This window comes from Ursus maritimus, unplaced genomic scaffold (assembly GCF_017311325.1).
Source record: "Ursus maritimus isolate PB19 unplaced genomic scaffold, ASM1731132v1 scaffold_17, whole genome shotgun sequence".
NCBI lineage: Eukaryota > Metazoa > Chordata > Mammalia > Carnivora > Ursidae > Ursus > Ursus maritimus.
Genome location: NW_024424119.1, coordinates 46,061,507 through 46,085,515, shown reverse-complemented (window position 1 = coordinate 46,085,515; position 24,009 = coordinate 46,061,507). Strand labels below are relative to the sequence as shown.

The following is a 24,009-nucleotide window of genomic DNA, read 5'->3' as shown; positions in this document are numbered from 1 at the left end:
TGACTTCCTGGATGGGTGAAGAGGAAAGTGAGGACACACTGGGCAAAGGGCAGTGAAAGGGTGGCAGTGTCAACGGACCCTAGACCTAGTGAGGTGGAAGAACTGTTGATCGTGGAGTGAGCAGCGCACAGAGAGGGAGTCTTGAAACTGAGGTTATGGAGTGACAGTTATGGGTAATGATAGGTATAGTTTAACCATGGTAGTGAGTGACTGGGGCATGGATTTTGCAAGACAGGAAGTCAAAGAATGACAAAACAGGCTGTTGGGAGGAACACTCACATGGATATTGAAACTGAGTCTGTGTTGGAAAGAGTGCCAGTAAACCAGGAGTTAAAACCTCTGGGGACACAGGGATAGTGCTGTGAAAAGGAGGGGTAGTGGGTGCTCTAATATGATGGGGTGAGCTTCGGAGCTGGAGGCTTTTAGGGAGGGGAGCAGTGTTCTGGAAGCGGCAGCGAGGAGCAGTGAGGAGCAGTGTGAATGGCAGAAGGAGTGTAGGAGAGAAACAGGTCCTCTTGAGAGAGTTACAGGGAAGGAGGGTCCCTGGGGAGATCAGGTTTCAGTTGGAGCCAGAAAGTGAATGAGCTCAGAAGTTGAAAAGAGGATAGAGGGAATTGCAGAGGGCATAGTGGAAGATTTTGGTAAGGATGTAGAGCCTAATGGGGATGAGTGTTGAGGAGGGGGAAGGCTCTGGAACCCTGGTCTTCTCAGGGTGACTGACGTGAAAAAGGATATACAGCATGATGGTATTAGATTTGGGGGCCTCAAGGCAGACAGCTGGGCTCTGAGGGCTGAACGGAGGTGGAAGAAAGGGGTGCTAGGAGCCCCAGAGCTCCTGTTCATGACAGGGAGAGGTCAGGGGAGGTGCCATGTGTCCAGGGGGACTCAGAACTCAGCAGATATTAATTATTGCTATCATTGTCATTGTTTTGCAGGTCAGGCTGCAGATTTAATAGATGGGGAATGGGCATTATTTCACTTGTCACATTATGCTGTGACTATTTTCCTGGCTTCCCCACAGGGCTGTGAGCTTTGCAGAGCAGGGTCTTCATCTTGTTGCCTTGGAATCCTAACACCCAGCACAGTGCTTAGCCCAAAGTATTTATCAGATAGAATGTGTTGAATGAAAAATGCTCAGAGACACGTATGGGCTTTCCCAAGGTCACAGAGCAAATGCAGAGCCAGGACAAATCATCTAGATTCCTGATTCTCAATTTTCTTTGCACTCCTACAAATCTAAATCCTTCAAATTCTTGTAGTGGTTACTTCTTCCCTTTATCTCTTTCCCCTTTGCCCATTTATTTTCCAGTGAGATCTGCAGCCCCAGATGGAATTTGAAGCCCAGAACCTCCATCAATGTTCAAAGCCTCCCTCTTTTTGCTCATGTGTAATCTTCAAAAGGCCCTTTTCTCCCATAATGATCTTCCCCGGGGGGATCCTGGCAGGCCTGAACATAGGAACTGCAGGCTGGCTAAAGAGGGCTTTTCGGCTAATAGAATAAACAGGCGAGAAAATAGGGAAAGCGGAGGGTAGTTCTGGGGCCTCTTTGTCAACTGTTTTGGACTTGGCATTGGGGGGCTTCCTAAGTCCATTAACCTCTGTTAATTTCTCTAGTGCTTTATGGTGAAGGAGATGGAATTGGGTGGAAATACTCCATAAGTGGGGTTAGTCACACCCAAAACTGACAGGCTGAGATAAACCCATTTGGGGGAAGAAGAACATCTTCTCAACCCATCCAAAAGATTTGAGGAGTGGGAGGAGAGAATCCCATGATTCAATGCCAACTTCTTGATCACAGATTCCCTTTTGAGAGGCTGTCAGCTGGGGGCTTAGAGCAACCTCTCCTGAAGCTGGGATTTGGAAAGGGCTGGTGAGTCACTGCTCTATGATCAGCTCAGAAATAATGGGTTTCATGCCTTGATTCTCCCATCCGAAAACTTCAGAGGCTGGCCAGGCATCAAGGGGGCAGAGAGAGATGAGCACAACATGAGACTATCAGTCCTACCATTATAGAGATTGGGGTGTGCATGTGTGCGTGTGCGCATGCGTGTGCGTGTGGGTGGGATGGAAGGAGGGATGGGGATGTGAGGGAAGGGAGGAAGACTCAGACAGAACATGCAAGAAGCAGAATCAGGCTGGCATAGAGGCTGGCAGGCAGAAGTCCCTCCTCTGGCCCCCAAAAGAAAACACTCTTCTCTTGGAGCAAGGAAAGGCAAGAGGATGAAATCTCAAAGTCTTTGGAGAGAGTTCTGAGAAAAAGGAATTGATTGGGAGAAATGGCACTCCTGTGGGGTGGGTGTCTCAGGAAGACAAAATAGGACACACTCTGGGAGAGCATTTTCTGTCACCTCGAGGGCCTCCAGTGGGTTGCTGCGGAGGGTGAACTCCCAGTCCCGTGAGGGGCTGAGTCACGTGTGAAGACCATCCAACACCGTGCGGGCTTAGGGGAACACCAGGCCATCTGAGGCAGTGTGGTTAAGCCTTGGGCAAGTGCTACTGACGCCATCGCCCAGCCCATCCACTGTTCCATCTTCACTGCTAGAGTCCCAGGCGAAGCCATCATCACCTGTCCCTGGACAGCTACAGTGGCCTCTGAACTCATGTCCCCGGTGGTATTTTAAAAATGGCAATCAGATCATGGTACTCTTTGTAAAAAAATTCTCCAATGGCTTCTCACTGCTCTTAGAATAAAGTCCAAACTCTCTCATGGTCTCTGACCTCACCTTGTACCCTCTGACCTCTTCTCGTACCCTGTGACCTTACTGTGTGCTATGCCCCCTCAGTGAGCAGAGCCATACCTTCTCTCTCCTCCTCAAAGGGGCTGTTCCTGTGTTGAGGCCTCTGCTCGTGGTGGTTGCCCTACCTGGTACCCTCTTCCCATGGATCTTTGCATGGTTAACTTTTCCTTATTTTTCAGGTCCTGTGTTATCTGTCGCCTCCGCATGGAGGCCTTCTTTGCCCCCATTTAGAAGTAGGCCCCCTCTCCTCACCCCAGCCGCTTTCTTTATCTGGTTCTATTTGCTTTGTTACTACAGCTTCTTGCTGTTTGAAATAATCTCATTAGTGTATTAATTTGCTTGTGCATTTTCTGTCTTCTACCATGAAAACATGAGCTTCGAGAGCTCGTTTACCACCCAAGTGCTGGGTGTGTAGGATGCTTTCATAGCATAGTTGTGGGATGAATGAATGAATGAATGGATGAATGAATGAATGAATGAATGAATGAATGAATGAATGAATGAAGAGGTGAACAGACAAGTCAGACACACCTGGATTTGACATCTGGGTCCACCACCTACAGGCCTAGTGACTTTGAAAATGTTTGTTGGCAACGTGAGGCCTCGTGTATGGTGTAGGGACCATGACACTTAGCCTGAGGATGTCACAGGGCACCTGTCCCAGAATTATGTGAGACTTGCAGCTCAGTACCTTGCCTCTAATAGGTGCCCATTAATGTCAGCTCCCTTCTCCTTCCTGGTCTTGCAGTCGTGGACTCCACGTGAAATAGGAGGGTCAGGATGGACCATCTCTGCCAGAGGACTACCATCGGAAGGGCTAGCCACAGGGATGGACACCTGGTCTACCTGTCTCCCAGCGCTGATCTCGTCCCCGTGATCCACCTGGCTCTCTGAGGCCCAGACTCTGCCCACAGTCCTGTTGCCACTGCTGTGCTCAGCACCCTCATGGAGGTGAGGCTTCCAATGTGGGCTTCCTAATGCTGAAACTTCTTTAGGCCTGACACTCAAGACTCTTGAACACGAGCTCTCATTTTATCTGTGCAATTTTGTGCTCTTGACTTTCAGCTGCCCCTTGCTTCTGCTCAGGCTGTTGCCTCTCCCATGCCTCACAGTCCAGCGTAAACTTTTTCTTTTAGTGCCCTCAGTATTGGTGCACAAGCAATGGACGTGCTAATTACAAAATGGCCCCTTTATGTTCCTTAAAGGGTATTGGTCACAGTTTTACTGGAGATGCGTTTCTAGTAGACACTTGAGTTGGCCATTTCCCTTGTGTGTTGATTTGTCTTTCCTGGTAACATAAACTTTTAGGGCAGGAAAGATAACTTGTCCAACTATCATGACAGAGGGGGAAATAGGGCCCAGTGAAATAGAGCACCTTGCCCAGGTCACGCAGTGAGTCAGTAGCAGAGTGAAGACTGGAACCTCACTATGGATTTTGGCTGCGGAGAGCTGGTGGCGGAGCTCAGTTTGGATTCAGCCTGGGCAGGAAGCCCATGGCCTGGTCTGCTTTGGCCATGCCCCCGGGCACCATGTGAGTGACAGCAGCTGGAGGCCATTAGGGGCGTGTGTGTCTCTCTTGCGCACACCCCCATCTACAAACATTATCCTTGGAGGCAGCCTCAGCTGGGATGGTACACCCAGGTGGCTGTCCCATGTGCCAGCCTGCGTGCCCTGAAGCCTTCTCGGAAGCCTCCCTACTTGGGAGGTCTGAACTGAGCCTCCTACCAGGATAGCAGGAACAGGGCTGAGTCCCTGCTGTTAGCACACGCATAGGATCCTGGGTTCAGGCAGGCTTCTGGGATGGTGGTTTTCAAAGAGAGCAGTGCTGCCCCCCGCAGGGCATTTTAGGTATTTGTGGGGGTTGTTTTTGGTCCTCACAGTGTTTGGGGAGACTATTGGCAATTAGGGGTGGGGGCCAGATATGCCCAGTATACCACCTTGCAGAAAATTCCACATTACAGAGAATCCACTTGCATCTTACTGAGCAGAATTTGCCTGTCTCACTGGAAATGCATACAAGTGAAAAATCTGTTTATAGTTATTTATTTCTAGACCCAAGCTCTCTCTCGCTCTCTCTCATCTATCTATCTATGAATATAGATAAAGAAAGTTATTTTATGCCTAGTTTTAAAATACACCGAGCTTTCCAGGAATGCAACTACTTGGTAAATTGAGGGTAGACTGTACTTTGCTTTGTTCAAAACTTCACCAAGAGTGGTTCACCATTTCAGAATATTATGCTGTGGATGGCAAGACTACGGTTGAATTTAAGACACTGATACATTCCCCTAGCCTCCATCTGCCTTTGTGGTTATAAATATAGAAAGGTGCTTAGTTAGCCCTTATTTCAAAATGTCAGATTTAAAGAAAAAGTGTCAATGATACTCAGTTGAATAGTGTTTCATGTGTTCTAAGTCCCAACCTACTCATTAGGAAGAGGTGCAGACATCTTACTGCTTTCCTGTGTCTTCACTGAAGTCATGTTTGAGCATTTAGCTATTAAAATATATATTATTTTATTATGAGTTATTTCCTTTATCTTTATGCTATATCTGTTTATAATATATTAGTTTGCACAATTATGTAAGTAGGTTATACTATAATCTAGAGTTAGTATAACTACCTATACTAGTAGATACTATATTATACTATATTATACTATACTATTTCATCATAGTAAAGAGGATGTTACAAAATAATTGTTATGAAATGGGGGGTAAGGGTAATAATAAACCTGTTTCCTCACCTCTAGGGACACATATCTGGTTTGCCAATACCATTTAAATCCTGTCTTCTGGATGAAAAGTCTATTTTTTCCTTCTTGGAACCCATGAATATCCAGCTCTGTAATCTGCATTCATTCACTTACTAATTCGACATATATTAAGACTTGCCTTGTATGTGCCAGGCATGTTGCCAAGCACCCGGTGTATATTATCTCACTTAATCCTCATGGCCACCGTGCAGAAGAGGACTTATTATTCTTCTCTGTGCTCATGGGTTCAAGTCCCAGACAGCTCCCAAGCCAGCAGAGGAGACAGACAAGCAAACAGGCATTGATGGTCCAGTGTTGTCAATGTGTTCATGGGGGAAGCACAGGGAGGGGCTGTAGGACCCAGAGGAGGGGTGTCCTAACCCTCTTCCAGAAGGAGAGAGAGTGTTTAAATGAAGGGTTCATGACAGATCAATATCTGAGCTCAGTTTTAACAGATGGGCAGGAGTCAGGCAGAGAGAGAAAGGAGGTGGTTCTAGGTCAGGAGGAAGCAGGGGCAAGGACCGGAATTAGCATGGCGGGCCTGGAGGGCTGCAAGCTATTCATTGTGGTTGGAGCCCAGAGTAAGTGGGGATGGTGAGACACGAGGCTACGTGCAGGGAGGAGGCAGCCTCTATAGTGGTGCCTGGGGTCCCTGCGTGCAGCCCTGAAGATCCCTCATTTTGTCCCAAAGGCAATAGGGAGCCATGGAAGAGTGTGCAGAGGAATGATGCTGTCGATGTGGTGGGTCGCAGTGATCACTGGTGTTACAGTCTGGAGAATGATTGGTGGGGACACGACTAAAGGCTAAGAGACTAGGTCAGAGCCTTTTAGCACAATTAAGTAATTCACTATTACTGCAAATATTTATTGATTATCTCGCATTTGTAGTCAGTGCATGAAGTCAGAAGCCCCCAAAGCCCCCAAAGTCATAAGTCTGGCCACTTAATTTCTATTAGCCCAGTACGAGCCAGAATTGTGACACTAATTAGGTCCCTGTGCCACACCCACCCTATGGCCTTCTGAGGTCCCAGACAAGGGGGCCCGAACCACTTATTTATTTACAGTGCTATTCTAATGACCAGTTCTTCAAAAAAAAAGGCAGCAAGGAAGACATGTGGCTCCTGGGTGGACCTTAATTTTGGATAATTAATTATTATTCTGAAATATTTTCTAATTGACTGAATATTAATTGTCTGGAGCTGTCATCATACAAATGCTTATCTGTATTCACCCTCTTCCAGTGCAAGCGGCAGTTCTAGCGCTGCAGGAAACCTCGCTGGGCTGAACAGAGTTCTCTGGGAAACGTGAACTTGCTTGGCCTTAAAGGCCAGTTAGTCAGGACGGTGCACAGCGACCTGCAGGTGAGCAGGAGACTGGAGATGTCGGGAGAAAGGAGAGGTCTAGGTGCTCGATCTTGGGGAGACAGAAAAGACAGATCACGAGCCCTTCTGGTTCGAGGCTTTAGAGACCGACTTGCCGGCATTCCCCCGCTCAGCAAATGCTTACCTAGCACCTTACGTGTATTGCAGAGGTCAAAACAGATGCGGCCCTTGTCCGTGGAGCCTTATAGCTTAGTGGGGGATACAGATATTAAACAGCTAATTATTCAAATGATTATTTAATTGAAATTGGATAAATGCCGTGAAAGGAAAGTTCAGGGTGATAGGAGAGGGAATCCCCACTGGATCTAATCCGATTTTGGGGTGAGTGCCCTTGAGGACGTGGTGTTAGAGATGAGACTGGGGAGCGAGTAGGGGATGATAAGATGGGATAAGGGTGCAATGGGGCAGGGGGAATAGTGGCTGGGAAGGCTCAGAGATGGGCCATGCAAACAAGGCCAGCTCAGGTGAAGAGCAGACAATGAACAAGATACGACCTGAAAGAAGGCGGCACCTGCTAGTGCAACTCCAACCTTCCCTTCAAATGGCTCAGGCAGTAGGAGAAGGGCTAAGCATGGCGGCTCCTCGAATACTGTGACAAAAAGGTCAAACTAGACTCTTTATATTATTATATTATATTATATTATATTATATACATATTTATATAAATATAAATTTATATAAATATAATGTATTATAATACATTATATTATTATATTATTATCTTTATATTATTATTATATAAATATTAATATATTTACGTCTATGAATAGGTTGTATTTTGAGTGTTAACCCTGATCTGTTAATGGTGATTGACTGGGAGTGCTCTGTTGAGAAGGATTCTGAGGCTCTGTCCAGGGTTAGTGATAAAGAGTGGCATGATTGATTAGTAACGTCTGCTGTAGGTAAGGGAAAGGAACTGGTAGCTGACATGGTCATTACTTGTCCCCGTTTCTACTGCTACTAACAAACCCCCTGCAGAGTTAGTGGTGTGAAACAACCATTTTCTTATGCTCAGATTATGTAGGCCACAAAGGTGGAAGGCGCAGTCTGTGACTTGTCTTATTCTCTTGATGTTGCCTTTTGCAGAGCAGAAGTGTCAGTGCTAATAAACTCCAGCTTATCAACGATTTCGTTCATGGATCATACCTTTGGTGTTGTATCTAAAGAGTCATCGAGATTTTCTTCTATGGCATCTTCTAGAAGTTTTATAGTTTTGTGTTTTATATTTAGACCTGTGATCCATTTGTGTTCATTTTTGTGACGAGTATAAGATCTGTGTTTAGATTCTTTATTTTTTCCTTTTCGCATGTGAACGTCCAGTTGTTCCAGGACCATTTGTTGAAAAGACTACCTTTGCGCCCTTGTATTGCCTTTGATCCTCCGTCAAAGATCAGTTGACTGTATTTCTGTGGGTCTGTTTCTGGGCTCTCTATTCTGTTCCATTGATTTGCCTATTCATTAACTAATACTGTACTGTCTTGATTACTGTAGCTTTACAGTATGTCTGGAGTTGGATAGTCAGTCTTCAACTTTGTTCTTCTTCAAAATTATATTGGTTGTTCTGCATCTATTGCTTCTCCATATAAACTTTAGATCTAGTCAGTTTGTTGATATGCACAAAATAACTCACTGGGATGTTGATTGGCACTGCATTGAATCTACAAAACAAGTTGGGAAAAACTGATGTCTTAATATTGACACTTCCTATCCATGAACAAGGTACATCTCTCCATTTATTTAGTTCTTCTTTGATTTTGTGTATTGGAGATTTGTAGTTTTCTTCATCTAGATATTATACATATTTTGTTAGATTTATACCTAAGTATTTGATTTTGGGGGTGTTAATGTAAATGTTATTGCATTTTTCACTTCAAGTTCTACTTGTTCATTGCTGGTATATAGGAAAGCAGTTGACTTTTTATATATGAACCTTGCTAAGTCACTTATTAGGTCCTTTGTGTTTCTGATGACAGACATTGTAAGCGGTGTGAAGTCATATGACACCAAAAGCCCCACATATTTTAAAAGGAATTGGATGTTTGTTTATTGTTTTGTGTGGTACTTCCATAAGACCTAAAAACAAGCAAACAGGGATGCCTGGGTGGCTCAGTCAGTTAAACATCTGACTCTTGGTTTTGGTTCAGGTCAAGATCTCAGGGTCATGAGATCGAGCCTGGCACTGGGCTCAATACTTAGCAGGGAGTCAGCTTGAAGATTCTCTCCCTCTCCCCCTCTTGTGCTCTCTCTCCTCCTCTCTCTGAAATAAATAAATAAATCTTAAAAAAAAAAAACCCAAGCAAACAAAAAAAAAGTCTAATTTGTAAAACACGTTTTAAACATATCTTAAAGAAGGAGAAAAAAATAATGAAAGGGTTTTAGAAAGAAAATGTTTAATGTAATTGATTGCCTAAAAACAACTCTTGAAAGAAGACCTTGCAATTCTCTCTTTTGGTTCTCAGAAAGGCAACAAGTTCTTGAGCAAACTTGTCTAGAAACCACCTTATATCCACCATAAAAGATGCTCACAACCTTTGGAAGTGGATCCAGATGAGGGTGTAGCTATCTGAGGCTAGGCTTCTGGGAGACAGACTCTGAGAAGGAGATTGGCAGGCAGGAAGTATTGGTTCACTTTAGCTTTTGGGAGTGGCACCCGTGAGAGAGAGAGAAGGAAGCAGGGCAGAGGGAGGGCTTGAATGGTAATGCTGTTGCAACAGAAACCTCAGTTTATTCTCTAGGCAGCCCTGGGGTTGAGATAGCTCTACGGAATTATTTTTAATCAAGGTAAGGGCTCAGGTCTTTGTAGCTCAACATGGGAGTGGGCTGCTCCTGAGGAGGGAGGCATGACCTTGGGTGATGCAACACCCTTTCGTTAAGGGCAATTCCTGGGGAAAGATGCTTTGTGAGCTCCCAGCAGTCCCACTCCCAAAGGATGCTATGGGAACACGTGCTTTGGTCCCAGAGGGGCACCTGGAGCCACATAACAGTATTGCTTACAGTAGTGGAGAGGGTCTTGCCATGCGAAAGCAATCTTGGCTTGTAGGCACTCTGGATGTTAAGCCCTGAAGATCTTATAGTCTAGTGGATAAATTCAAGTCACCAAAAAAATGGATACATCATGGCAAGATAGGAGTTTCAAAAGAAAGATATGCAAAGAGCAAAAGAAGCACCGAGTACTCTACCTGGGGAGTGGTATCTAAAAGGAAGGATATTTGAATAAGGCTTCGATGTATGAGTAGGAGTTTGCCAGGTGAGCAAAACAAATTCTTATCCTAATATTTCCGCTCCTGTTCAAATCCAGGCCAATACAGGCCGTCTTATACTCTCATTACAACCAACAAAGGTTGAGTGAAAATACAAAAGTTCCATGTAGCTTTGGGAATGGGATGACTCAGTCTCTGTCAACCTCTGAGGCTTTCGTGGCAGTAAAAAGAAGAACCTATGGAGAGGAACGTGCTTTACGTGGAACTGGTTTGGTTTAGCTCAGATGTCCCCTGCTGCACTGTACCACTCTCCTTCAATAGGATCCAAGCCCAAATCACCAAAGACATGGATTAAAATTTCACAGTTATTAAAGAGCCCTTTTTTTCCCATCCATGCCTTTCCCCCAGAACTTAGCATCTAATTAGCCAAACATTCGTTATCTAGGGAGTTCCAAAGTTTCCAATGTAAGCATCGACCCAAAAAAGAAACCAGCATCAGATTTTAGAAGTCACGGTTGCAGTTGTTTTTGGTGAATTACCATTTATATATTTCCCATCTGTGAGTATTTTTCTGGAGTACCACCTGTTTTCTCCCTGCTTTGGTAGTAGAGAATCCAACAGATCATATCTCAGAATAAATGCATTTTATCTATAGTAGTTTTTCACATTTTCAGCAACTTTTTTTTTTAATCTCACAAAATAATCTCCCCTAAATACAAACCAGCTTTAAAGCCACAAATAGACAAGGACGCTTTAAAGTTTTTTATTTTTTTCAAATCTCTCACGAGAGCTCTGGGAAGTCGATCTAAAGAGAGAAACTCAAAGTGACAGCGAAGATGATGAGAAACCCGAGATGGGAGACGCATCTTGTACCAAGAGCACTTCGCGAAGCTGCAGAGCAGACAGGGAAGGGAAAACTTGCAGTCGTGGGGAGCCTGAGTGGGGAGAAAGCCTGTCTTGGAATCCGAGGGACGTAGATTTTAAATTTCCTCTGTGTTCCTTGTTTCTGTGAAGCTTAACATGAGTTACTTAACCTCCCTGACTCTCTGTTTCCGCCTCTATAATCCGGGGATCGTAATGCCCACTCCAGAGCTGCGGTTTGAGGAGGTGATGTCCGATGCGTTGTAGAAGCTTATGCAGGGTTAGCGGTCTTCCTGCGCAGATGGCTTGCTATGCCGGATGCCACCCTCAGCAAGAAGGCCCCATCTCATGAGAGCAAAGACCTCTGGGATTGTGCTCCTAAGAAACTGCCAGGGGGCACCCTAAACCCCAGAGTAGACATAGAGCATCTTATGAGTGGTTTAACTTTATACTTCAGCAACTAATTGAAAACATAGTTTTCAAGTTAAAACAAACATGCATATACTGTCATGTAGATTGAAAATTCTGTATGTTTCATTTTAAAACCCAGAATTCAGAAGAACTTCTTGGAGGGTGCTATAGATGGTACCTATAGGGCTTTTGGGGTGCATGAGTTTAGGGTTCCCTGGCTTTAGTGGTGCATGGTTCAGGGGAAGGGTTTGGAAGCCCTGCTTAGGAGCTTCCTGAAAGCCTGAGGGCTACTCTGTCATCACCTCCTGGCTTCCGTGGGAGAAACAAGGGAGTCTTGTCAAGGAGTTAGAAAGGACTTTTGAAATATGAACGTGTGTTTTCACAGGTGGGTATTCAAAGTGTTGAAAGACTAAAGGATAGACGGTCCCCAAATTAAGCAATCTGATATCCACTGGTTAGGAGTATGGGGATCCTGAAGGCAGTTTTCTTTTAGTGCTGTGTTGTTAGGGGGACCATGTAATTTATCACCCAAACTGGGACATTTGAAAGGGAAGGAGGTGCTATTAATAATTGCATGAGGATAACAGACACACACCAGACTGTCTGGTGGTCCAGGGCCTAGAGGGACCCTATGCATGATGCCATGGTTCCTTGATTCCACGAGCCTATGAGTCATATGACACATCACTGGAAACAAAAGGGAAAAAATTAGATGTTATTGGAGTGTTTGCACAGGGAGGGGAGGTTGTGGTCAAATTTGTTTTAAAAGTTAAAAATCATGGGATGCCTGAGTCAATTAAGCATCTGCCTTCAGCTCAGGTCATGAACTCAGGGTCCTGGGATTGAGCCCCCTGCACCAGGCTCCTTGTTCAGCAGGGAATCTGCTTCTCTCTCCCTCTGCCTCTCCCCGTACTTGTGCTCCCTCTCTCTCTCTCTCTGCCTCAAATAAATAAATAAAATCTTTTTAAAAAAAGTTAAAATCACACTAATTATTGTGTGCAGAGTGGATGGAGTCCCATCGGTGTGGTACCAGGGAGACCCATAAGAAGGCTGGTACAGGGCTGATGGTGGGGACCTCTGACTCGCATCCACCTTCCAAGGTCCCAGCCCAGCATTTAAAGAACCCTGGTGACCCCTTGCTCTAGATATTTCATGTTACCAGTGTCTAGCTCCGGAACTGGACAAATCACCCTACATTGCAAAAGTAGAAAATGAGACAGACAACATCAGTTACCCAGAGGAACATTTCAGGACATTGGACAAAAAAAAAAAAAAAGAAAAAAGGATAATCCTGAAAAAATCTGCCTCCTGGTCATCTCAATGCTTCAGTGATGCACACAAAGTTGGCTGACAAGAAAGCAATGCATCAAGAATGCAAACAGAGAGACAGACGGTCTTTTAAGGCATAACCCTCTGCTTCAGGGGCAGATGTTCACATCTTGCATTTGCAAGGACAAAGAGGTGTTTTTGTTTTTTTTTTCTTTTGATGTTTCTGAAATATTCCTTGGATTGTGGGGACATCTTTCACACATGCCATGTTCTTTCCTACCCCAGGGCCTTTGCACACACTCCCTCCTTTTCCTTGGAAGGCTGCTCCCCGCTCCTCACACCACTAGCTCCTTCTTTTCCTTTGTGTCTCAGCTCAGTGCCTATGTCTTGGGTGGCCTTCCCTAACCCACCCAGCTAGACTAGATCGTCCTCTTGTCATCTGCTATCTTGGCCTTTGTGCTTCTTTTTATACACCTGACACAGTCTGCCACCATTGGACTCGTCTGCTTCCTTGTGTAACTTGTCTTCCGTTCCAGAAGGTAAGCATCACGAGGAGAAAAATGACTTCTGCCTTCTTCACTGCTGTACTGTCAGCACCCAGGAACAGTGCCTGAGCTGTATCAGGGGCTCAGCAAATACTGTGGAATGGATAAATGACTCTTGGAGTGATCAGGGGCTCGGAGGGCATCTCTGAACTTTCCCCACTTCTAAGAGCCTTTGAGTTTACACATATTTTGTCACCAAGGCAGTGGTGACTCACTCCAGAGCCGTGAAACACAAGAAGGCAAATCCTTCCATCTGGATACAGAGGTCCCTCCACCAGACACAGGGAGGCTGTCTCCAAAGACAGTGAGTGAGTCTGCAGGCCTTCCTCCCAGGGTTCTTGCGGGAGGTGGGACGTGGAGCCCTTCCTTCTGGTACGCACACCCCTGTCCCAGACACAACAGAGACCACGCCGGCTCCAGCCAGAGGGAGTCTCAGGAGCGACCTTAAATCACACAGCTGTCCCGAGGCGGGAGCATAACCTGGGCCCAGTCCTAGATCACCGGGCAAGAGGCAGAGGTCATATATCACCTAACTCCATAAAGCCTCCGTGGCACCTGGGGAAACTGCTCAAAGCGCTTCACTGAACAGTGGAGTGCCGGAGTAATTGTCCTCATATGTAACTTGCCCTGCGCTCAGGAGGGCTGCCTTTCCCTTTTTCCTTCTACTCCCCCATTTCTTTATCACTAAGTTTTATTCCCTCCTTCCCTCCCTCCTTCCCTTCCTTTCTCTTTTGTTTTCTAAAAGGGAGCGGTGTTACCACTGGAAAAGGGCAGTGTGGTTAGGGTAGATAAGAGGAAGCAAGAGACAGAGCACTTACGGGGCCCAGAGCACAAGGACAGCAAATCCAGGAGGACCCCCCACACCCTGGAAGCCAGGGTGCAGAGGGTCGGCCAGACTCCTGTATGTGCTGGGTTCTCTGGGAAACACGGGTGGTGGGTGCTGGGGAAGCCAGCCTGGTCCTGGGGCTGTGACAGACTGGGTTCAAATCCCTGCACCCTCCTTTACTTTCCCAGACATCATAAGAGATGGGACAGCATCTTGGAAGGAGGGTGGGCTCTGGGCGAGGTCAGATATGGGTCCTAGTGGCTTTCTTGTGGCTCCTGTGACCAGAGCACCTCTCTCAAGCTTCTTTCCTGGTGCTCACAGTGCGGTATGAATAGTGAGTCACTCACTCTGCTGGTGGAGGAGAGCAAAGGCAACGGTAAGCATGCAGGTGCCCGGCAAACTGTAGTGTCCTACAGACAGGTGACCGCAAAGGTTATGATACTCACCTTGATGAAAGACACAGCACCACTAACAGGGAGCGGACGGTCCGGGAGCATCTTCCTCCAGAGCGGCTTCTACGGGAGGAGATTCTTGTGCTGTGTCCTCCAAAGTGTGTCCGAGATAATCTCTCAGTGAATAAATCAGATATAAAGTCGGGAGAAGGGGGAGAGAGATATTCTAGGCCTTGGCCATTTGCTGTTTGGATGAGGCAGTGGGGTCTTGGGAAGGGGGCCCCGTGTGGCTTCGTGGGCGGACAAACAAAGAATCCTTTGTTTCCCTTGGCCACTGTTTGGCTGACCCGGGAGATGGCCACAGCATAGGACGGGTGTTGTAGAACATCTGCTCCCTATTTAGTGGGGCCATTGGAGCAGCTGGACTGGCAGCCGGACCGGCTCATGGGTTGGTGACAGCGTGGGCTCCGGAAGCCCACCCATCTGGCTGTCCGTGTACCCTAGGGCACGTTATTCAAACTTTTCAGACTCGGTTCTTGCACTTGTGAAACAGAGCCTCTAATTCAGGGACTGTGGGAGTCTGAAGTCCCCGGAGAATTCCCTGGATGGGGTTGGGGTGGGCGGGGGACCAGAGTCCTACAGTCACCCAGGCTCCTGGCTCTGCTCTGCTTTGGTTCTGTTCCATGATGATCTAGATAGGTCTCAACTTCCCCAAACTATCCCCCCACCCCGGTCAATATCTAGATCCAATTTTGTGAAGGTTTGCAAGGGAGCTGAAGGAGGAGTTCATATCTTAGAGACAGTAACAACTGGTAAAGTAGACTTGAGTCATCTCCTTCCTTAAAATGTCAGCCAACTGGGTAAAGAAGGTCTCCCTCACCAATGCGAATGGAACCAGAGGGCAGAAGAAGGGCAAATTTGCTCTCTCTGCTTGAGCTGAGACCATCTGTCTTCTCCTGCCCTTGTACATGGGTGCTCCCGGTTCTCAGGCTTTCAGACTCGACTGAATCACACCAGCAGCTTCCTGGTTCTCTAGCTTGCAGATGACAAATCGTGGGACTTCTCGGCCTCCGTAACCACTTGAGTCAATTCCTATAATAAATCCCCTCTTAATGTGTCTCTAGATACCCTATTGGTTCTGCTTCTCTGGAGAGCCCTGACTACTACCCAACGGGGAGTTTCTTTGTCACTTGTAGCCCTCCCAACCTCATCCCATCTTGCTGGGTCCCTATGTTAGCTTTCTGGGGATGCTATAACAAAGTGCTATAAACTGGGTGGCTTAAAACAATAGATATTTATTCTTTCGCAGTTCTGCAGGCTAAAGTCCAAAATGAAAATGTTGGCAAGTTCGCCCTCCTTCCAAAACCTCTAGAGGAGGATCCTTCCTTGCCTGTGCTGGCTTCTGGGAGCCCCAGGCATCCCTTGGCAGCATCAACTCAATCTCTGTCTTCACGTGTCTTCTTCTAAAGACTGTCTTAATGGATTAGGGCCTGTCCCAATCACTTATGATGTCATCTTAGCTTGATTGTATCTACAGAGAACCTATTTCCAGATAAGGTCACATTCATATTGGAGGTTAACATTCCAACAGATCTTTTTGGGGGACACCGTTCAATCCACCACAGTTTTTTTTCATCTCCTGTTCCTCATCTCTCCACCTCCTTACCCTTCCCCCACCAGAATGCCCCCCAAAAGCTGTCTGTTCTTCTCATTACACAGAGCTCTTTAGCCCTTCTGGGCATCTGCAGCCAAGGTGTATCCTCACCTATCCAAAACCACCAAGATAACCATGACTTTCAATTCGACAGTGTCCATCCTTCCTAGAACCCAGACCATAGTTTCTTTCCTTTTCTTTCTCATTACACACAGCACATAAATGAGATCATGTTATGCATACTGTTATATACCTTGTTTTTGTTTGTTTGTTTGTATAATACTTTGCAGTAAATCGCAAACAACTTTCCATGCCAACACCCATATTTCTACAGCATGCTTTTTAAGGGAGGGCCATGTAGAACTTCGTCATGCGTGTCTCTTCCATAATTTAATTAACCAATCACCAGCTGTTGGCTCACGGGCCACCTCCACTTTTATGCTGCTGATCGCATCACTGTGATGAGCTCCCCCGCAAGTCTGAGCTCTGGAATTCAGTGGTTTCCCCTGACGGGCTTCTATCTACATGCACACTGGGTGAACAGGAGGCACACGCTTTGCCAAGCCAGCGAAATAACTGCAGCCAGAGCTAAAGATGGGCGCAAGCTCCTGACGCAGCACCTTGTGCTGTCCATTAATAGGGCCGGATGATGCTCCGATGCTTTAAATCTGCAGGCCTGTCTCATTCTGGAAGGAAACGGATGGTGCCCATCCTGGAGTCAGTGTTTGGAAACAACAAAAGGGAAGCTTTATTAACACTGGAAATGTACTCTCAGCTCGTGTTTCCTTTTCAACACCCGTCTTGTTCATCTCACAGCTCAATGAACTGTTAACGTCACATATATCTTTTGTTCCAGCACTGAATCCAGTTACTCCAGGCTTCTGCTAACTGCAGACAGATGAGATTTAGTTTTCCCAGGGAGCAAGAGGATGAGAGAGAGATTAACTTGGTATAGATCGTCTTGGCAGGGCTGAGGTGGGAGTGCAGGTGGGGGGGGGTGCATGTTGCTCTTTTGATCCATGGGGCACCAGAGGCTTCCATCTTCTCGTGGTGTGATTGTAAACTTCAGATCTGTTTTCTCCTGTTGATGAAGGCCTCCATTCAATCCATTCTTTGGTAGAAATTGTTGAGTTGATTATGGCTGCTGCCTGTGCACTTGAAGAGAAGCTGAGAGCCATCGAGATTCCAGAAAGGAGCACCTTTCTGTTCAGGCCCAGAAGATAACCCACCATTCACCCTGATTTCCCTTGTAGATAGTTCGCTCCACATGAGGTGATGACAAATAAAGACAATATGGTACCCCAGACGAGACGACGATGCAAAAGGCACCCCAGACAAGATGAATGACAAAGAAAGACAAACAAAGACAATTTAAAGGCAAAGGATACTTCGTCCTATTTGCCTGGATGGGCCTGACATCCTCCTTGACTTGACCTTGAAAGCTTTCAAGCCGATGTCTATCCTTGACTCTAATCCTTGCTCTTACGTTGCCCTGATTCACTGTCAGAGCTTTTCTTGCTTCTCCTAATCCAGTGGTGTAATGTACTGGGTGGTGGTGGTAGGGTTGCCTATCAGGCCTTTCACTGCAAATTCCAAGTTCAGAAGGACTGTCTCAGCTTTAGTGGTTTTTTTTTCTGAATTGAACACCAATAGGGATAGAATTCTAGAGTTAGTTTCAGGCCCTAAAAGCAACCAGGGCTTTGGAGTCAGAACATGTGGCTCAAATCTCTCCTAATATTTATTATGGCTGTCCTTTTGGGTGAGTCAAGGTCTTTCCTCATCTGTCAAATGGGGCCTATATAAGATCTAACTTCTGTTCACCTCTAGGGAATTTTGCTGCTTCCAAGGGAAATATGAATGAAAGAGCACTTTAAAAACTGCCAAGGGGTTGACTATGGGGACTCACTGATCTCTGGGACGCAAAGGAGTGTGTGATTTGGAGTTTGGTGAACATGGGTTGGAATGCTGTTTCTACCTCTCTGAGTTGAAGTTCCTCATCCATGATATTTATTTATTTATTTATTTATTCATTTATAATTTTTTATTATGTTATGTTAGTCACCATACAATATATTTATAATGGCTAACAGTGGTCAAGGGTGTACTATGTGTCACGTGCAGTCCTAAATGTTTTGTGTGGGTTAAAGTATCAACTTGCAATACAATCTTCATAAGGTAGGTGCCATTAATATCTTCATTTTAGAGAAGAAAAAACAGAGGCACAGAGAGAAGAAGAACTCCCTGGACTTGCTGAAGATCATCCAATTGGTAATTGCTATAGTTGGGATTTGACAAACCGGGCAGAGCTCTACCTCTGTCGTTGTGAGGATCAAGTTGGTGCCTTCCAGATTTTTCCACCATGTGGTTACCATTGCTCCCTTTGTGCTTGACGTTATGTGGTGAGATAGTCCACGATTATGCCAATATCCTCTTGCTCATAAAACTCCCCACCCATCGACCATAGTATCCACTGACAATTCCTACCTAAATTAGCCTCTTCGTGATGGTGGCTGAATGGTGATTTTCTTTTCTTTTCTTCTTCTTTTTTTTTTAAAGATTTTATTTATTTATTTGAGAGAGAAAGAGTGAAAGAGAGCGAGTGAGCACAGTGGGGGAGGGACGGAAGGAGAGAGTGAAGCAGGCTCCGCACTGAGCAGGGAGCCGGGTGCGGGACTTGATCCTAGGACCCTGGGATCATGACCTGAGCTGAAGGCTGATGCTTAACTGACTGAGCCACCCAGGCGCCCTGAATGGTGATTTTCTATTTCCACCATTCCTCCTACATTTACTAGTGGGAATTCTACTGTAAGGAAGAATTTTCTCTTTTCCCCATTTGTTCACTAACTAACTAACTAACTAACTAACTAACTAACTAACTAACTAACTAATACCAGGATGGATGGAATTAATGGATTCCTATTTTATTTAATGAATTGTAATCCATCATGATCATTATTTACTCTGATGTTCAAATCGTCCCAGATTTCCCTAGCAGGAGCCCTTTCAAGCTGGTTCCCATGTACTTTTAAGCCATTTCATTATTTTCTGGCATAAGATATCCCATGTTTGTCTTATATTTTCCCACCCTGCCCCAGCCCTAGAATCAGCCATATCTCCAAGAGTCCCTGGTTCCTGTTAGTAAAGGATGGTATTTAGAAACCAAGGATTGGGTGCTCAGTGTGCTCGTTCTACTCTACTGTCATTGCTTCCAGGTTCTTTCAATGGACACCCATATATCTCTATGCTTATGTATGTATGTATGTACCTATCTATCTCAAATTTATGTCAGTACTTCCAATTCCAATCCAACACCACAGCATTCATTCCTGCTTTTTCCCTTCCATATTCTAAAGACATTTTTTTTTGAGAGAGAGAGTGCATGGGAGTACATTGGGGGGGGAGGGAGAGGCAGAGGGCAAGGGAGAGAATCTCAAGCAGACTCCCCACTGAGCACAGAGGCCAATGCAAGGGTCAATCTCACAACCCTGAGATTATGACTTGAGTTGAAAGCAAGAGCCGGATGTTTAACTGATTGAGCCACCCAGACGCCCCTCTCCTTCCCATATTTTAAAATCTCTCTTCTGACAGTGAGCAAACGGTCCCTATTTTTCTCAATGTATTTCCATAATTGTCAATATCCCTGTGTATAACCAATCTCCCAATCAGATCATTTGGACTTCCTGTTTGACCAACCACATCCTCTGCTGTCTCTCGGACAGCAAGCATAATGCCACCTCCACTCCCTGATGGAGGGAAATTCAGGGAGGAACTCTTGATATGAAGGTCGTACATTTAGGCCACCGTAAGAGAGAAAAGCTCATGGTGTCATTTCTCTCAATCCAGATGCATTTATTGAGGTTATACTGAAAGTCACTCCCTGTGTTGGATGTTAGGACTCTACATGTAGATAAACCCTGGTTCTGAACCTCAAAAACCTCATTGTTTCATACGGGAGGTGGACATATGGATTGAGATTGCTAATTAGAGCGTCCAAGATGCTATATAGCGTCCCCGCTACATGATTGACTCTGCCAGGGGAGGCGTAACAGAGAAGGGACCTCGCTGGGTGACTATGAGTTGGCCAAAGGAGTGAGGGGTGGGTGTGCGCTGGAAAATGACACACCAGGCAGAGGGCACAGCAAGCCAAAGGCACAGAAGCATGAAATTGTTTGTTCATTGGTAGGACTGCCACTCTCATCATCCTTTGGCAATTGACTCTTGAAGGTCAGATGATTGCTCACAGTCAAGGACATCTGAGGCATGTGGGTGCACCCAGCAGGCCAACAATTTAATATCCCAACAAACTTACAGTATTTAAATCTTAATCTTAATATAAGATTTGTTTATAATTTTTGATTCAAAAAACCCATGTGCCTCTTTATTTAGTGAAAAAGTAAAAGACTTATTACAAGATTTCCCAGGTTGTGTAGCTCTTTGGGAGTATTCCCAAATAATCAGTTGGCTGGCGGTGTGGTTTGCAGTTGCTTCCTGCTATTTGTACAGCTTTAGGTGGGTGACTGCAGGTGCTTTCTATGACAAAGGACAGGACCGGTTGACTATTTTTTATTATGTAAGGAGTTGCAGGTGAAACCTGAATTATCCGACACCACAGTCCTTGTGGGTTTCAGCAAGGCTTTATTTAGCACCTCTCATAGGCTGGCATCCTGAGCAGCTGCCCGACTGCTTATTCTAGTTTTTCCATGGCTCTGGGGTGAACCAGGGTCACAGCACATTCTTCTGGTTGGTGCTGACATCCTTTCACTAATTTTTAAAAAGATCTGTTTATTTATTCAAGAGAGAGAGAGAGAAAGAGAGCAAGTGGGAGGGACAGAGGGAGAGGGAGAGAATCTCAAGCAGATGCCATGTGGAGCCCAATGTGGGGCTCGATCCCAGGACCCCGAGATCTTGACCTGAGCCGAAACTGAGAGTTGGATGCTCAACCAATTTTGCCACCCAGGCACCCCCATCCTTTCACTATTATCTATTGCTTCTTATTTTACCCAACCTAAACTGCTCTCTTCTACACCCAGACAAATATTGACTCCATTAAGTATCACCCAACCCTCCCAGCTTGGGCCAAGAACAAGGTGAAAGGGGAAAAAAAAAAAACCCCACATTTCTCCTAAGCCTCCGAATGCTCTTGGGATCCCATAAACCACCATGGAGACTGGAGGCACCAATTAAGGATTTGTCATGATTTTCTCAAACATGGGGCGAGTGCTCCTCTGTGCAGGCCACGAGGAGAAAGTTGGAGAAGCAAATTGGTGCTGTAAACAAGCTCTCAAGGGCAATGTTTTCTTGAGACAAGAAATTGTTTACAAGCTCCATGGGAGTGCCATTTACATAAAACAATCGTTATGCTCATTACCGAGCATTTTCATTTATTCATTAAAACAGGTACCTGCAGGACTTGGCAAACCTTTGTTCGCTGGGTTCTGTGGATTTCTGTTCCTCCAAAGGGAGATTTGGGAGGAATATTTACTCCTTTAATGTTTTCAGTCTGATGATAGTAACAGGTACCATTTACTGAGGGCTTGCTCAGGGCCAGCTGCTTTCGATACATTTTATTATGTAATCTTCACAGCAGCCTGGTGAGGTATGTCATCTCATCCCATCTGATGTATAAACAAAAAAAAATGAGGTTCACAGATTCATGGTGCTCATCCAAGACTCTCCAGCAGGTGGGCAGTAGGGCTGGGCTGGCTGCTTCTCTGGGGCAAGTTGGATGGGGTGAAGCCCTTACGCTCAGAAGCTGTGTGGGGACTAAAGGGTAGGCTGGAAGCTTGCACACCTGTTTTGCTGTCTCCTTGCACAGTTCCAGCCTTAGCAGAGGGCCAAGGAGCTCCAAAATGTTTGCTGAAAGAGAGATTTTATTATCGATGAAAAGCAGCGCATCACAGAGAATCGTTTTGGCTTCAACCTTGATCTGATTTGGGAAATCTGGGTCCAGCCCTGCCGTATGAGTCACGTCACATCCTTCTGGTTCTCTCTGCTTCTCCACCTCTGAAGTGGGGGGACATGAACTAGTTTAAGATGTTCATGGCTCTTGATCAGATCCATTGGTAGGGTTTTGGAAGGGGGTTGCATGAAGTTAAGTGCAAAATTACGTGGATTGGTGCATGTTTACATTTCTCGAAATGGTTACTGGCTTAATACTAATCACGATGAGGACAACAGAGGGGACAATTTATTAAATGCTTGTTAAACACCAAGGATGATGCTCTTTACTGTATCTTATTTCATTTTCACAAAACCCTACGAAGTAAGGATTACGATTTTCATGTTACAAATGGATGAAACTCAGGCTCAGGGAGGTGGAACCACCTAGTGAAGATCTCAAAGCTGGTGAGTGGCCGACGGAGGATAAGAGCCCAGGGAGGCCTTGCCGTCAGTCACATCACTGCCTAGTATCCTTTATTCCAGGCTTCTTCCTCGGCCCTCCAGGATGTGAAACACAACCGAATGGAATGATAGTCCTGACAAGTTGTGGTTTGAAAGAAAGGATTCATAGGGATTGTGAGTACAGCCCTTAAACATCAACCCCCACTACCCCGGAGAAGGGAAGTCACCTGCACGTTCGACCACTCCGTCATTCACTCATCAAACACCGAAGTCCCATGTCCGGCTGGCCCTGCATCAGGTGTTGTGGCTGTGGCGTTCCCCCTAGCTCACGGCCAGACGGCTGAGTCCTAAGTGCAAGCCTGCGGCAGGACGTGAGCGGTGCCATGGCTGGGGCTTGGCTGAGGTCCTGGGTCCTGGGGAGGGGCCCTCACCCTGCCTGGGGCAGCGGGGAAGACAGGAAAGGCTTTGCCAAAGGGCCATCTAATTTGGAGTTTGCAGCACCTTCCTTGGGTCAGGGACAATTCCTGTAGCTCATACCAGGAGGCCTTTACGGCAACGACAAATGACAATATCATTTATTGAGCCTTTACTTCTCTCAAGGGCTTTCAAGTCTGCTCCCATTCAACCTTCACCCTAATCCCCTGAGTGGGTACTGTTGTCCCCATTTCCCTTCTTAGAAAACCAAGGCTCAAGGAGGTGGGGCAGCTCGACCAAGTTTATGCCGTGAGACATAGCCAAGGCAGGATTGGGACTCATGTCTGTCTGATCCCCAAATCCATGAGCACAAAGCTTCCATCATCCTGGTGGGAGAAGGCTGATCAGAGCCCAGGAGGGGAGCAGGCTTTGGGAGAGACAAGCGCTCGGATATTCTGCTTGGCGTGCTCATACGGCGTATTCTCTCCATTTAGGGGACGAGGAACTGAGGAGCAGAGAGGGGGTGGGGTCGGCACAAGGCCATGAGGGTGATCGGTTCCAGAGCTGGGATTCCTGCATGGGCCTGCCTGATGCCAGAGCTTCTGAGCTTCTCACCAAAGTACAAGCAGGCCTTTCGAAACCCAATGCCAGGACTCCATGCTGAAGAATTCCCACCACTTGCTTCACATGCCCCAATGGGCTCTGCGCGTTCAATGCCATCACTCAACTCGGCCTGGCTGCTTGGGTCTGAATCTGTACTCTGCTCCTTATTAGCTGTGTGACCTGAGGCCGGTTCCTTGACCTCTCTGAGCATCTCTTTTCTTGACTGTGAAATGGATAATAACATAATGCCAACTTCAGAAAGTAAGGATGAAATGAGATAAGCTATGGTAGCCCGCCAAGAGTAACACTGCTCTGTCATTGCTAACTTTCATTCTTTCACAAATAGGAAGGCATTCAATAAATTATTAAGTTGCTGTACCGGTGAAGGAGGGAGGAGGGGTGTAGGACTCCAGACTTTTCTACCTCTTCCGAGCCTGTGATTCTCGCATTCTGTTATTATTCTTGTATGTGACACTGTTTGCACACCTTCTCCGGGGAGCTAAGCAGGCACCTAATTAGCAAAGGCGGCTTAGCTCCGAGGGGCTGGGTTGTGGTGTCTGCTGGATGATGGCCTGGTGGGGGCCCCGGGCGAGGGTGGGAGGGGGTGCGGGCGGCAT

General features: G+C 46.1%; 1 long non-coding RNA gene across 1 annotated transcript in view; it reads left to right on the top strand.

Annotated features, from left to right (window-relative positions):
- Window positions 1–24,009, top strand: part of LOC121103089 — a 50,623-nt gene that overhangs the window by 2,417 nt on the left and 24,197 nt on the right. Inside the window, exon 2 of the long non-coding RNA XR_005835235.1 lies at window positions 3,487–3,689. This is a non-coding gene — a long non-coding RNA (uncharacterized LOC121103089). The remainder of the gene's footprint in view (window positions 1–3,486; window positions 3,690–24,009) is intronic.